At 50.3% G+C, this 14,360-nt stretch overlaps 1 long non-coding RNA gene across 4 annotated transcripts in view; it reads left to right on the top strand.

Moving 5' to 3' along the window:
• The window catches only part of LOC135420975 (uncharacterized), a 40,317-nt gene that overhangs the window by 4,842 nt on the left and 21,115 nt on the right, over positions 1–14,360 (top strand). For 2 of the 4 annotated variants that reach the window (XR_010433799.1, XR_010433798.1), the window contains exons 2-3: positions 80–329; positions 10,006–10,075. This is a non-coding gene — a long non-coding RNA (uncharacterized LOC135420975). Of the gene's footprint in view, positions 1–79; positions 330–1,404; positions 2,099–10,005; positions 10,076–14,360 lie in introns of all 4 variants that reach the window. The other 2 variants (XR_010433800.1, XR_010433801.1) reach the window with 2 other exon arrangements.

The following is a 14,360-nucleotide window of genomic DNA, read 5'->3' as shown; positions in this document are numbered from 1 at the left end:
TCTCTTTCTCTCTCTCTCTTTTTTTTTTTTTTTTATTTTTTTTTTTTTATTTTAATGTGTGTGTGGTTCCCGGTGGCAGCTCCCGGCCGCCCTGCCCCGGCCGTGCCCGCATCCTGGAGCGGACGGACGGACGGACGGACAGATGGCCGGCATCCCCGACGGAGGGATGTTTCTGTCTTTGGTTATCTAGCTGTATGAGTGTTGTGGAGCCATCATAAAGCTAGATAACCGAAAGTAGAAATGACTTCCAGACCTGCTCGCCCGGGGGAAGCGGCCGCACCAGGACCGGCGGTGCAGAGACGGCCCGACTCGCCGCCTTGGGGCTCCAGGTAAGGGCTGCGGCTCCGCGGCCTCCCCGTCGGGCCGCTCCGGGCAGCCCGGGGCTCCGCGGCAGCAGGCGGGAGGGACGGGGACAGGGGGGCGAGCCCTGCGCCAATTCTTCCATTGCCAAAGAAACCTGGGGTTTAACTGTCGGTTAAACGCACCTCGAAATTCACTCCTCGGCTGCGGGGTGTCGCGACTCTGGGAGGATGGAGAGAGAGCGAGCGCCCTCCCCAAAAAAATCCTCCCCCTATCCCAGCCTACAGGTTAGACCTCGAAAACCCGCAGCTTTTGGGTATTTACCCTTCTCTCTCTCCTTCTCTTTTTTTTTCGGCTTTGGATTTGATCCTGGCCTCCCTTTGGAAGGTCAAGTTGGTGATAATGTGACCACTTTTCTTGCGCAGTGGCTGTTGCTTTTGTCCGTAGCTGGAGGGATATGCCCAGGGAAGGAGTCCCGCTGCTGGGTGCACTCCTCCGGCGTGCAGCCACCCGGCCCAGGGGCTTCTTTGGGAGCCCAGCGCTTGGCAAGGGACAAAGCCTCCCTCACCTTCGCTGAGAGCCCCAGAAGTTGAAACATAATGTGTATTACAATGTCTGGCAAATAATAAAAAAAAAAAGGGGGGGGGGGGAGGGAAAAAGAAAAGAAAAGAAAAGCAATTGGCACATCTGCATTCCGTTCCCATGGCGACAGAAAGCACCGCGCTCTCTGCCGAGCCTCCCCGGCACGTTTTCCCAGCTGGCGTGGGGCGAGCGCCCCTGGCCGGGGCCGGGGTCCCCCGGGGCCCCCCGGCACCCTGGGGCAGGCCGGGAGGCATCGCCACCAGCCCCTGGCCCGGCTCTGGCAGTTCGCATCCCGCAGGGATGATCCCCGCGCTGCCGCCAACCCTCGCGGGCCGTGACAGCTCCGGGAAGGCTGCAGAGAAAAATCTTCCCGTGGCTGTGGTTACCAGTGGGCTGTTTGCTGGCTCTCTGCCCCCCAGGAGATGCTGCGGGAGACTGGGGAGGGCTTGGGAAGGTGCTGCCGCGCTCCCGCTGCTCGGCGAGGTGGAGCGCGGGTACCCTGCCCCATCCTTTTCTCCGCAGTGGGCATCCCTTGCCGAGGGAGAAGGTAGCACAGCAGGGCCGAGCCACCCGTGCCCACCGGCGTGCAGGGACGGCGAGAGGTGGGAGCCCCCCCGCACCTCGGAGGCAGGTTTTCCACCTTCACTTGCACGGGGTAATGGCGTCAGATGCCACGTAGGCCCGCAAAGCTAAATATGCCTGTGCACCCTTCCAGGGCCGGCAAAGCACCGCCATAACCACAGTAAGGAAAAAGGATCTCAGCCTGAATTTGGCTATACCGGGAGAAAGAAAAGTTCTGAGGAGCTGTTATTATATATTCTAATGAGAAGTCATTGGAGAAATTAAAAAGGGCAGAGAAAGACGAAGACGCCAGCACTAATTCCGCAGGAAGCCTCCCAGGGAAAAGGCTGTGTGAGTGTGAACGCTGAAAAGCATGAAGGCCTGGAATTAGACTATCATTTAGAAAGCGTTACTAATCCGAAGTTACAGCAGTAATTCCATGATTTGCTGGGTCCCACACGCAGCGCCAGAATTAAAGATACGGATTTTCTAGAAATGTAACTCAACTGTGGCACCGAGTCTCGGGAAGATCCGAATGAATCATTCATTCCAAAGGCAGCGAAAGACGTGTCATTAAGAACCATCCTCCTTCTCTCCAGCCCATCTGGAATATGTATACTCGATGCAATCCCAGAAATTGTGGAAGAGATTGGAGGTGGGGAGGAGGGAATGTAGTCCTTTCCCTCCTTTATTATGTTGGTTATTTTTAAGAAATAATTTTCCAATTATTTTCACAATATTGTGAGTGGCGCTCAATTCTTCTCCTATTTATTTTTTTCCCCCTTTCCTACGCCAGCATCGAGTCAGGTGCAAGCGGTTTCAGTGGAGATGCTTTAAAACTAGACTGAACAAAGCAGGAGGGAACTGAGCAAGGTGGTTGATGAATGCATTTATTCCGGAGTAATGATTTGATGGGGGATGGAGGAAAGAAACATTCAAATTCCTAATGAATATAATTCAGGAGGAATCATTCAACCAGCGTGTTAGAGAAAATCTGTTTGGTGGGAGTGTTTCTGCACTGGCAGAACCCAGGAGGTATATCTGTCCTTGGCTTTTGTAATTGCAAAAGGTGAAAATATAAAAAGAGGATCTGAGGAAAAAAAAATATACACACATATAATAAATGTCTTTGTGTGTGTGTATATAAATACATATATATATATATATATATATAATTTCATGAAATAAAATGCAAGTGTGGCAATCCGTGTCTACATGAGAACTCTTACAAAGGATCAATGCAAGTTTTTTCACCTTGCTCTTTAATCAGGTGATCAGAAACCACCCTTGACTTCTACTATATTTTTTTTCTCCCCAAAATTGCCTGTTCTGAGCTGATTTTTCAGATATTTTTTCAGGCTGTGGACTTGATTCACTAAGCCCAGAGCAGTGTCCCCAAAGGGGATTGAGGCAGGGACCGAGCGATTTGGCCTTTAGTGTCTGGGAGAGAGAAACTGCAGTTGAATTTTTTCTGGTGCTTAAATTCTTCGCTTTTGCCCCCATTGTTGACGTGAACCTGCGGGTGTTTGGAGGAGATGTGGAGGTGGCACCCCCTCAGTTAATGAAGGAGGTGGCAGTGAGTGATGTGGGACAGTGGCATGAGAATCCCCAGCTCATGGGGAGGGTGGAGGGCGAGGAGGCAGCAAAAAGCCCCCCAGCAAATCCCTTACTTGTGACATACCCACTGCATTTAAAGAGTCCCTGGCAGCCCACTGACAGGTCTCTGCTTTCTATCTTTTTTTTTTTTTTTTTTTTATGTGCTATGGTGGAAAAAAGGTCCATAAGGGTCCATCCTTGGGCCACGGATGGATTTTGGCTACACATGGTTCCCTTTGTGGCTTAGCCTTTTGCCCTATATATGTAGCTGTTGGCTTTGGATGGGTCTTTTCCCCTGCGTAGCCAAAACCCCAAAGGGAAGGTGTCTCTTTGGGCTGTGCTGAGAGGAGAGCCCACAATGTCCTAGCATTCCCAGCTCTTTCTCTTCTCAGTGGGACTCTCCTGGTGGAGCAATGGGATGCAGCGTAGGCCAAATGTGGGTGAGGTTCCTGAAGCTGGGCCGTGATGTCTTTGTTCTTCAGGCAGAGGTGGGGATGGGCAGAGGGAGACAGAAACAGAAGAATCGGTGTGTGCCGTTGGGGGATAAATGGAAAATATAATTTGTGGGTTTCACCTTGGGGAAATGATGCTCTGTGGCATTGAGTGCTCCAACTCACGATTTCTGATCTTTTCCTAAGACTCGGCCACCATGCAGCGCGTTTGGCTCAAGGGATGAGGTGAAGGGGGTTTGTACCAGATACCTGGTAAGCCAAACTCGCCTGGGCTCAGGGGCAGATGGAGAATGGGATATTACATCCCTGCTATTCGAAGAAGCTGCCTTGGAAGGCAGGCCATGCAAACCCTCCCGCTTGGTTATGGATGAAATCCCATCAATGGGCATTTTTGTGGAATTGCCTGGCAATGGTGTGTTCGATGCTTGGGGCTGGGCTCAGCCATTTCTTTTGTCTCTCTTGGCTCCCATCCCCTCTCTGCACCCTTGATGCAGGCGGACAGTGCCTCCCTTTACCTGCTGCTCTGCCCTGGCTTTGTCCGTGCCACCTGAGGAAGGGCAGAGCCCAGGGCCTTGGAGGGCACATCCAACCTGTGGCTGCGGATGGGTGCTGCTCATGCACCAAGGAGGGATTGTGGCTGCGTGCTGGAAACACACTTTCTCATTTCTGCGTGGAGGGAAGGTGCTAATTTGGCATCTGTGCAGGTGCAAGCACTGAGGGCTGGTGCCTGGCACGTGGCAGTGCACGTGTGCCATTCGTGGGGTGGGTACCCCGTGTCACCCCTGTCACCGATGCTCCCACATCACGGACCCTCAGTTTTCTCTGGATGTCTCTGGGGGCCACGAGCATAAGATGGACCCGTGGCTGCCCACCTGGCTTCCCCGCCACATGGTACTGGGCGTCGCCCTGGCTAGGTCAGGGATTTCCTTGCCTACAAGCCTAGTCACCTCAGGAAGGTGTTTGCCAAGAGCCAGGCTGGAAAAACACTATCTCGAGCTTTTCGCCATCCCTCTGTCCCTCTGGGTGCACATGTTTGGAACCAGAGCTTGCACATGAAGCTGGGCCATCACACTGCCCACAGCCATGCTCCCGGGATCTGCAAAGAGTCAGGACAAGGCTCTGACTTTCCTGTTTTCTGATATTTATTCAGGGGCTCAGGTTTGGTTAGGAGCGTTTGCCTCGAAAGCTGAGGAGTGGAGGTAAAAAAAAGAAAATGGGAGAGCAAAAGAACACAATCTCTGGCAGTTAGCTGTCTCTTGGAAACTCAGTTTGCTGTTCCTATAGAGGCTTTCTCTTTTCCTTCACCCTGGTCTGGCCTTAAGTACCACTTTAAGCGGGCTTTGCTCATTCACATCCAGGCTCCTTAGAGCAATTGAGCCCGCGGGGGTTTGAAAAGAAGGGACAGTCCTTCAATGGCAGGACCTTGGGCCAGGCTAATTGGTTTTGGTTCAAGGGGATACTGGATTTGTGAAAAGCCCAAAGACATCTTTCCCACGCCAAATCCCAGCTCTTCAGAGGGGGAAGTGAGGGGTGCTGGGTGGAGAAGGGAGCTGAAAGAAATGTGGTTTAGTTGAGGAACCTCTGTAAGGATCCAGATGCCCACCAGGCTCGGCAGGGCTGGGTGCAGTGGGGGGCAGTGCCCAGGGGAGCATGGCAGCAGGGGGACTGTGTCCCTCCTCCTCAGGGCAGGTGGGCGGCGGTGGCTGGCTCCCACCACTGGCACTCTGGCAGTGGTGGCCTGGTTTCATTAAAACCAGGGTTTTTCAATGGATGCCAGACTCCTGTGGAGATGGCAGGAATGAAGGAAGGGTGGGACCTGGGTCCAGAAACCAAGTTGCTTCTGTGTACTCGCCTGTGCAGCCATGGGGGGAATTTGTTAAGGTCTCTTGTATCTCATTTTGATTTAGGAATTTATTTATTTTTAAACATTGACTCTCTCTGGCACCATTCCAGCAGTCCCACGACCTTTACTCTCCTCGATCCATAAAAATCACTTAATTATTAGGCTGAAAATCAAGGCTTGGAAACAAAGCCAGCTTATGGGACCATCAGTTCTTGATATATTTCCTGAGAGGACATATTTCTGGGCACCTTCAGAGCAGAGCACGCAGCTTGTTGGATATGAGATATCAAGGCATTATTTATTGAGGAAGTCTTCACACTCCCTCATCTGTTATAATTAACTGATGACATTTTTTCTTAGGTTCAAAATATGGCGAAAAAGTGTAATTAGCACGAAGCTGAGGCACTGCATTAAAATGTCTCCTATAGTTAATGTAGAGTAGTCGTGCTATTTATAATAGGAGGAGCTGGCTCTGACCTCTGTGTTGCCTAACACTTTTTATTGTAAAGATTCTTGAACTTTTTTTTTCTTTTTGAGCACCTCTGACACTCCCATTGTTTGCTGCGGGCCCTTGAAATTCGTCTGGGGGAAGCGCTTTGGCTAGAGAAATGCCTATTCTTTGTCCCTTTAATTCCTTTCAGGTTTAGCTGAATTATGAATTGGTCAGAATTGCGATTTCACTTTGGTTGCCTCTTGAGGTGGTGGTGGGGGGAAATTAAAATTTATTGTTTCCCTGGAATAATAATAACAGATCAGGAGCAGGGTGAAGCCATGGACTCCCACCACTTTATTGAAGAGCTCTGGACCAGCCAGGGAAGGTGGGAGGATGTTTACAGCCAACTCCATCACCCCCTTCCACCTTTAGCTCATATCCTTCTAGCATGGCCCCACCTCCTGGGTGCAAACTCCTCTGGGTCCTGGAGCCAGGAGGAAAAAGTGTAGGGGGTGTGGGTGTGTTGGCCTGGGCACTGCCAGCCTCAGCGGTCCCCTTCCCTGCCGGCCCCGGGAGAGCAGCCTTCTGCCGCTGCCAGATAACATTAGTCCTGTATTTCATAGTGGCAGAAATCTGTGCCGAGGCTTGGGGCTTGAAATCGTTCTGCCCGCACAGGATGAAGCAGGGATGGGTGCGGGGTGGAGGAAGGGGAATTTGTTACACTTGCCTACAATTGTTTTTCTTTTTGCTTATATAAACAATCTATTATTTATTAGCTATAAATAATGCATTTTTCTGTATGTTTAGAATGCACGTGATTTCTGTATATTAAAAATGTACATGGTTGAAGGCACCAAAGCAGGCGCTGGCAAGTCAGGGGGTACCCGATTTCATTTTGACCATGAGACGTTAATTCAGCCTCTCCCTGCCCGTGCCCTTACGAGGCTGACAACACGGTCACAGCCTATTTTTAGCTCCCTCCCTCTTTTCCTGTCCAGAGTGGCTGCACAGCGAGGTGGAATTAAGGTTGCATGGGCAGCCATAAATTGGGCACTTCCTAACTTCGAAGTGCTTGACCACGCAATCTAAGCAAGGGCTCTTCAGGGCAGTATTTCTGCATGTGGCATTATCTGCGTTGGCCAGGCACGTCAAATACAGGGGTAGAGAAGCCTTAGAGCAGAAAAGACCTATCAGACTATTGAAAGTGCTTGTTTGAATAGATGAGGGAGTCAACAGAACCTACACTTGATCTGAGCTAAATGGCCAAGAAGATGTCTCCAAGCTGAGAGGGGGAAGCCTTTGTTCCTTCAGTCCCAGCCTTGATGTTTTCTTTGCCTTTGGTTTTGCCTCGTTCTCTCCTAGGGAGGTTTGGGCTCCTGCTCTGGAGGAACCTTTGGCTTGCATAGTGAATTCATGTGCTTGTAAAAGCGAGGGTGTCCCTAGGAATGTGCACCCCCATACTCGCTCCCGTCACCGCACCAGCAGATGTGTGCTACCAGCTCACAGATACTTGCTGATTGGCGTCCTTGCCTTGCCTTGCCCTGCACACTCCCTCTTTCCCATGTTGCTGTCAGGAGCTGTTCCACATGTTGGAGGGAAAGGAGAGGCCTTTGTGTTTTACATAGGAGGGATAATCTCATTTTTAACTGCTGGAAGAATTACTCCAAAGATGATTATATGCAATGCACATTTATCTTTGCTTGAAATAGCACTTTTTTTTGTTATTTTTTTTTCTTTATTTACTGGTGAGTATCTCCATTCCGACTCTCAATAAGATGCTGGCTGTCTGTTTTATAGTGGAGTGGGCACCTCAAGCAAATCCATCTGGGAAGTAATCAGCCTTTTGTTTTACTTTCCTGGGTGTAATGCAGTCACAGCCCTTTGCACATACTTGTGCTGATACCAGAGCATTCTCCCCTGGCCAGCAATGTATTTGCCCTGGGTTATAATTACTTGACCTGGCAGTTTTGCCTTGTGGATTCCTGGAACCTGATACCTGCCTGGGGCTGTTTCTGGATCAGCCTGGGTATCTAAGTGTCCTACATTTGGGTTTCCATCGTTTGGGTTTGGCTTGTGTTCCCTGAGCATCTCTTTCATAACTTTCCCCCTTTCTCCTGCCTCTCAGTTCAGCAAAGGGCCTGTCTATCTAGATGCAGGCAATAAACATCTGTTCTCACCCTCACTTCTGTTAATGAGATAGAGACAGGTAAGCATCACACATACCAACTTCCCTGCTCTCAGCAACATCAAGGAAATGGTGACAAGCTATTAATGGAAAGTGATGGTCTGGGTGCTAATTAGTGCTTCCTTTTCAACTTTTACCTACATGTCTGCCGAGATGCCCATCCCAGTCTCTCCTCTCTCCTTGCATCCCTTTGTTTCCAGCAGGTTCCATGTTCACTGTGCGCATCCCATGTCAAAGAGGCTTCTCTCTTTATTTTTTCTCTACCAATCACTTTCTGCATCTCTTTCATTCCCTCATTTTTCCATGCACCCTCATTCTCCTGCAGTTGTTCCAGGCAAAGAATAAGCACCATATTATAGTAGGATTTGAAATCTTGGGGATGGGACATGTGAAGTTGGTCAGGAGTTTCTCATCTTCATCAGTAGGTAGTAATATTTGCTTGTGGCACCAGTGCACGGGGTCAAATTACCCTGGGGACATGAGGTCAGAGATCTGTCCCCTCTTCCCACAGGTAATGCTGTAGTGAGGCTCCCAGCAGCTCACAGGTCTTGATCATGGAGTAATTAGTATTTAAAGCAGATCCTCTGGTAATGCCCAGAGACTAAGTAGGACAGGCTTCCGTGGTGTGAGCCTGCAGGAGATGACAGGTCCTGCCCCAGAGAGCTTGTGGTCTAAACTCTAAATGATTTTGCTGTCCACCAGACCCTGTTAATGGCTGGTTTTTGAGATCCAGCCCAATTTATGCTGCTGCAGCAACGTGATTCCTGGTCTCAGCTTGGTGCCCAGTCTCTCCTGTTTCTCTTTCTTCTGGTCCCTGGGCCCTACCCCTTCCCCAGGGACCCTAATCATCCCCTCCTCACCTCTTTTGCACGGGCTGTGGGTTTCTTGCTGCCAGGCTTGTGTCCCAAGGAGCTGCCTAATCTGCCCCTGTCATTCCCAGTCACAGGCTCTGCACACACCATAGCTTTATGGGGAATGCTTGCAGGGCAGTGGGAAGAGGCAGCCATGGTTTGCACATCAGCTAATTAATTTTCATGACTGAACGGTGCTGCCTGGTCTCTTGTTTATACTCCTCGCCGCTCCCCTTCTCCCCCTCCTCGCTGACACACACACAAGACGACACATCTCGTAGGAACGTCAGCATCCTTCCACAGCCTTGAGACGCGAGCGGTTATTCTGTTGGCTTGTCAAACGCGGGTTTCCCTGCTTCATGGTACACAGGGGCCCCCTGTTTCACATTTGCTGATTCTTATTAGACCCAGCGCGCCAGGGCCTTGTCTCTCCCCGCAAAGCAACGTGCCGCATCCCATCCATAAATCCAACCCTGGAACAAAGCCTCTTCTACCCTGCCCCATATTTCTACCCAGCCTGCCCGCTTTCCCCTCTCTCTCTCTCTCCCCCTCTCCCGTGCTGAAGGTTTCCTAGTGCCAGGGAGATATGATAATTCTTGTGAAGAGAGCATGAAATGCCTCTGCTCTTTGTGTCTGTTTAATTCAATGAGAATCCCAGCCCCAGATGTCATGAATGGTGGGCTTTGTGCTGGCCCTTCCTAAGCCCTAACCGCCAGCCCAGCTCTCTGTCTTTCTTGTTTCCCACCACTGGATACTGATTAACAAACTAAATTATTTTTCCTCCCTAATGATGTTTTCCCACTTTGCCCACCAGGCTGGAAGAAGCCACGGGGAGGAAAGAGTTTGTGCAAAGGATGAGATAGCCAGGGAGAAAATTAAAGAGACAGTGTTGCTCTCTGGGCTCTGGCAACGCAGGTCCGCTCGGCTTTATTTCCTTATTAGAGAATGGGGTCGTGTCTGGCTGTATTTTACGTGGCTGGGTGTATTTCAGCCGAGGGATGGGCTTGAAAGCATCTGCACAAGGTACGCTCTGGAGCATGCCAAGGTCCGTAACTCACTTGCAATTGCGTGTGCGAGTTTGCATGGTCCCAAATTTAAGGTCTCTTTTCCAGCCGTGAGTGACATGTGGTAATTACTTGACATCCGTCCATGCATATGGGAACCTCTTTCTAATTGAGACAAATTCTCTTTTCCTTAATCAGACATGACTGAGAGTTCGTGGAGTGGGATGCCTTGGGAAGGGCTGGGACGTCTCCACCTGAGCAAGGAGAGGTGAGTCCCTGGAAGTCTTGCTGAAGGATCAAGTCCAACTCATGCATGGGAGACCAGCTCTTTTACCTGATCCCTCCCTCCCTCCCGCAGCCAAATTCCCAGCCAGGTTTTGAAACAGGGCCAGTTGTTAGCTGCTGCTAGAGAGGACCAGCAGCAATAATCCAGGGAGCCTGGATGGAGCTGAAGGAAGGTGGCCAAGGAAGGATCATGCAGAGCCACCTGCTTTTTGGAGCCCAGCAGTGCCTCCTTGCTGGGCACCAGTGAAGCTGTGGCCAGCAAACACCCTCCTGGAGCAGGGAGAGAGGATGGGTGTCAACCTGGTGAGGAGAAAAGGCAGTAGGGAGGGAGCCTTTCAACAACAACCTGGAGGTCTGGGTTGTGCAGCTGGGAGTCATTGAGAGGGGGTTGGTTTGGTATTTCGATTTAAAAGAACAAACAAACAAAAAACTAGAGGAGACCTCATGCTGGTGGTGTGGGCTCCTCTCAACTGTGACATGGGCAGGGTCACATCTGATGGACAGGGCACGACAGAGAGCTGGGTGTGCTCAGGAAAGCTTTGTGGTGGTGCAGGACTCAGCCCTGTATTTATGAGACAATGCAATGTATGTATTTATCTCTCACAATTGAAACCTCCAGTCAGAGAGGGCCAGAGACTTGCCTTTCCCTGTGCAGATCTGGGAGGCTTGTGCAGGCTCAGCTTGTAGAGTGGCTGCTCCTCTCAGAGCCACGCTGATGCTGTGGTACCCAGCCATGGTTCCCCTTTTCCTCAGCTTCGACTAAAAGGGGGAATAAACCAAGAAAAAGGAGCTGCTTGCCTGCACCCACCAAACCCCTGCAAGCACACCCACTGCATCCAGCAAAGCACTGCCTTGTGTATGGCCTTTGCTTCCCACTGCAGTCACATCTGACCCTTATTACTTCTGCAAGGTAGAACAAGGCAGGAAAAATGGCTGTGCAGCGAGTTTCTTCATGCGCCAGGATTTATTAAGAACAATAGGGGAAATCAATCCATCTATGTAGAATACATCGCAGGCTGCAATGGGATAAAGCATTTATTCCGCTCTTGAAGGGTAGAGCTATAACTCATGGGAGTTAGTGCTCTGGAGTCCCTTCCCTTCATGTGTGCAAAGAAATGCTTTAGCCCATGGCAACCTACCAGCTATTGAATTTGTGTGGAGAATCTGCCGTCCTTCCCCTCTGCCGGCCCCTTTTTGGAAGGCGAGTCACTCATTAAAACACACCTCTGGAAAAATGAAGGGGCTGTCGGTTCGAAGGCATCTCTGCATCTCAGTTTTACTTGAAACAGAAAGGGTATAGAAATGTCTCAGTGATGTAAAAGCAACCTCCCACCGATTCTGAACGGACAGATTGTGCTTAAACCAACATAGGATTTGCTGCAACTTTCTGCTGATGCCCAAAGACCAGGCTCTGCAATTACAGTGGAGAGGGATGGGTTGGGGTGTTGTGACAAGGCAAGATGCTGTGCAGGGAGATGTGTATTGTGCGGCTGAACACCTTCACTGCTGACTAGATAGATGTGTGTGTATATATATAAGTACTCCCTGTACCCAGCTCTCTACTCGTGGTAGAAGGCATGCAGTGCAAAGACTGGAGCAGTAGTTAGCAGGGGCAAAAGGTGACTGGGATTTGTTATAATCTTTCTGGGTGTGAGAGAGTGTGAAGGCGGGGGGGGCAGGGTGGGTGGCATTAATAGTGAAATGGTATTTTCACTAAGCCTATTTTCACTGGGTCTAATCTATGTTGTGGGAAGAGGATCTCTTCAATAGGGCAGACCCAGCGAGCTGGGGTCTGGGCAGCTGAGGAGTGTGGGCAGGGGAAGCGTGGCAATTGGGCAGACACGTCAGACGGTCTTCCTCAGCAGAGATGACTTGGTAGGTTGCGTGCTGCTGGGCAGATGGGGTTAATTCTTACACCCAAATCAAAAGGCAACTGAGGGGGGAATGTTTTATTAATGAAAGCAACCCTTTGTGAGTATTCCTCCTGAGGCACGTTCCCTCCACCCGCTGCCTTCCCCCCTGGCTGCTGTCTGGCCCCACGTCTTGCTCAGTACCTGCTCAGCTGCCACTCACCCACTGATAGGTTTCATCAAGAAATGTCTCCATATGTGTCTGAGTCTGGAACCTGGGTATGTAGGATGGGAAGAGGAGGAGGGATAGGTCCTTGGCCATGCTGTAGACAGGGGTGTGCCACAGGCAGACAGAGCTTGGGCTGTCACAAGTTGCATGTCAGCCCATCGTCTTCTGCAATGGTGCTGCAGGAGTCACCTCTTGTTGGTACCAAAGAGCGAGAGAACCAGCGTTTCTCTGGTAAAAGGTAAAAGAGAAGGTTGAAAGTGGGTAATTCAGTGGGCTGGGGATGAAGGGGACAGTGAAGCTGGAAATTGGGTTGGGGAAGTTGGAAGAGCCTTACCCACCATCCATCCCCTTTCCCATCCCACTGCCCTGCTGCCTGCCGAGCAATGGGCTCAAGAGAGGAGCAGCCAATTTCTGTGCACCAGAAAGCAGACTCTCCTGGTCTTTCTTACCCTGCTGTCTCCCTATACCCATGTCCTCGGGGGCCCTGGACAGCTTGTTCTGCCAAAGGACAGGGCCGTGGGAGTAGCAAGGGCTGTGTGTGGAGATTTTTTCTGTCGCTTTGTGAAAAATAAAACAAAAGCTGGTTTATGACAATTGATTCAGGAGAAAGAGGAAGTGGAGCTCAATTCCCAGAGCACCTTTTAGCAAGGCTCTGCATGCACGCGTGTGTGTCGTACGCGTGTCAGAACTGAGCACCCACGGAAGGCCGGGTCGGGAAACCTCACATGGAAGCGGGGAAAAGACCCCAGTGCATGGCTGCTTCCCTGAGGGAACCCCCGCAGGGCTAATGTTTGATCTGAGGCTCAGTTGTACTCCTCTGAAACCTTGGGATGTCAGGAGCTCGAAGGGAGCCTGGGATGGAAGAGGATGCTATTTGCATTTTCCTATGAATGCATCTATTTGTATAAATCTGGTGTCTCTGTGCATGCGCACACTCCCCTACGCATGCATTTGTTTGAAGAGCAACACACTGTCCCCATGGTGTTCTCTGCTCAGGGCCAGAACTGGTTAGTCTGAAATTCAGACTCTTCCTGGAGGAGCTGCAACTCCCCTCCCTGCTTCAAATCTAGTGATGGCTACGGACACAGGAGTCCCGAGATGGTTCACCATGCGATAGTACAGTTTCATTGTGGGGGATGAAGGCTCCCCCTTTCAAATTTGCACAGACATCAAAAGAATCTGGAAGGTTCAAACAGATCACAACGTAATCAAAATGCCAAGCCACCGTCTGCTTCTGCCTTTGGGTTGACAAGCAGGATTAGCACCCAAGGGAAGCAGGGTGTAATAGTGTTTCACGGGCACTGTGAACAGCCCAGAAGTGTGCGGAGTACAGAAAGGTTAGCCGAAGGGCAGGTCTAGCTACAGACGTACAGTTGGGGGGTGGATTTTAAAGCAAGGAGCTGTACATGTACAACCTCTGTGGATATTTACTTTAGCAGAAGGCAGGACTCTCCTGTATACCAGTTATGTCACACTGGAAGGAGTTTAAACTGGAGAAAGCCAGATTGAGAGTGGAGATATGAACCAGCGTGGCGAGGAGCAGCAGCAGTTGACCTATAGTGCTGTCATTATAATGGTGTGGTTTGCCATGTAGACATCCCCGGAGCAGAGCAGCTAGCCTGCCATCCCTTATGTTTCACTGTCTAACTGAGATGTATAACACGGCCCTGCCTGTGTGCAGTTGCAATCACCCTGTGGTTCTCTGCAGAGAACTGGAGCAGGTGCCGAATTTTCAACCTGCGTCATGTGCCTATCACACTATGTGAAATAGCCCCGTCATGGCTAAAGACATGTGAAACACTTCCCAAATGCTGCTTTAATGTCAGTAATTGCTGGTCCTGTCCTGAAGACAGCCTGAGATCAGGGATATGAGGGTTCCTTGGTTGGTATTTGGTGTTGCTCATTTGGAGAACTCAGCAATGCTGATGTGTCCACTGCAAAGCTCCTATGGAATGGGAAATGTAGCTGTGGCTTTGTCTGTGCTCTCTGTTAACTGTGCCTTCTCCTTTTATAACTGACCTTGTTTTAAATTTGTGTTACATTAAGGTTTAGGAACCTCACTTCTTCTTTAATGGTATCTCTGCAGTTTTGCTTTAGGATTTATTTTGTTTTGGCCAGGAGGAAGGCAGAATTTGCTCATAACTCACTCTCAGAATGCTGGACAGGTGACATCTTGCCTTGTAGCTCTC

The sequence above is a fragment of the Pseudopipra pipra genome, chromosome 12 (assembly GCF_036250125.1).
Source record: "Pseudopipra pipra isolate bDixPip1 chromosome 12, bDixPip1.hap1, whole genome shotgun sequence".
Taxonomy (NCBI): Eukaryota; Metazoa; Chordata; class Aves; order Passeriformes; family Pipridae; genus Pseudopipra; species Pseudopipra pipra.
The sequence above is the reverse complement of the archived record's forward strand: the minus strand, read 5'-3'. Positions and strand labels throughout refer to the sequence as shown.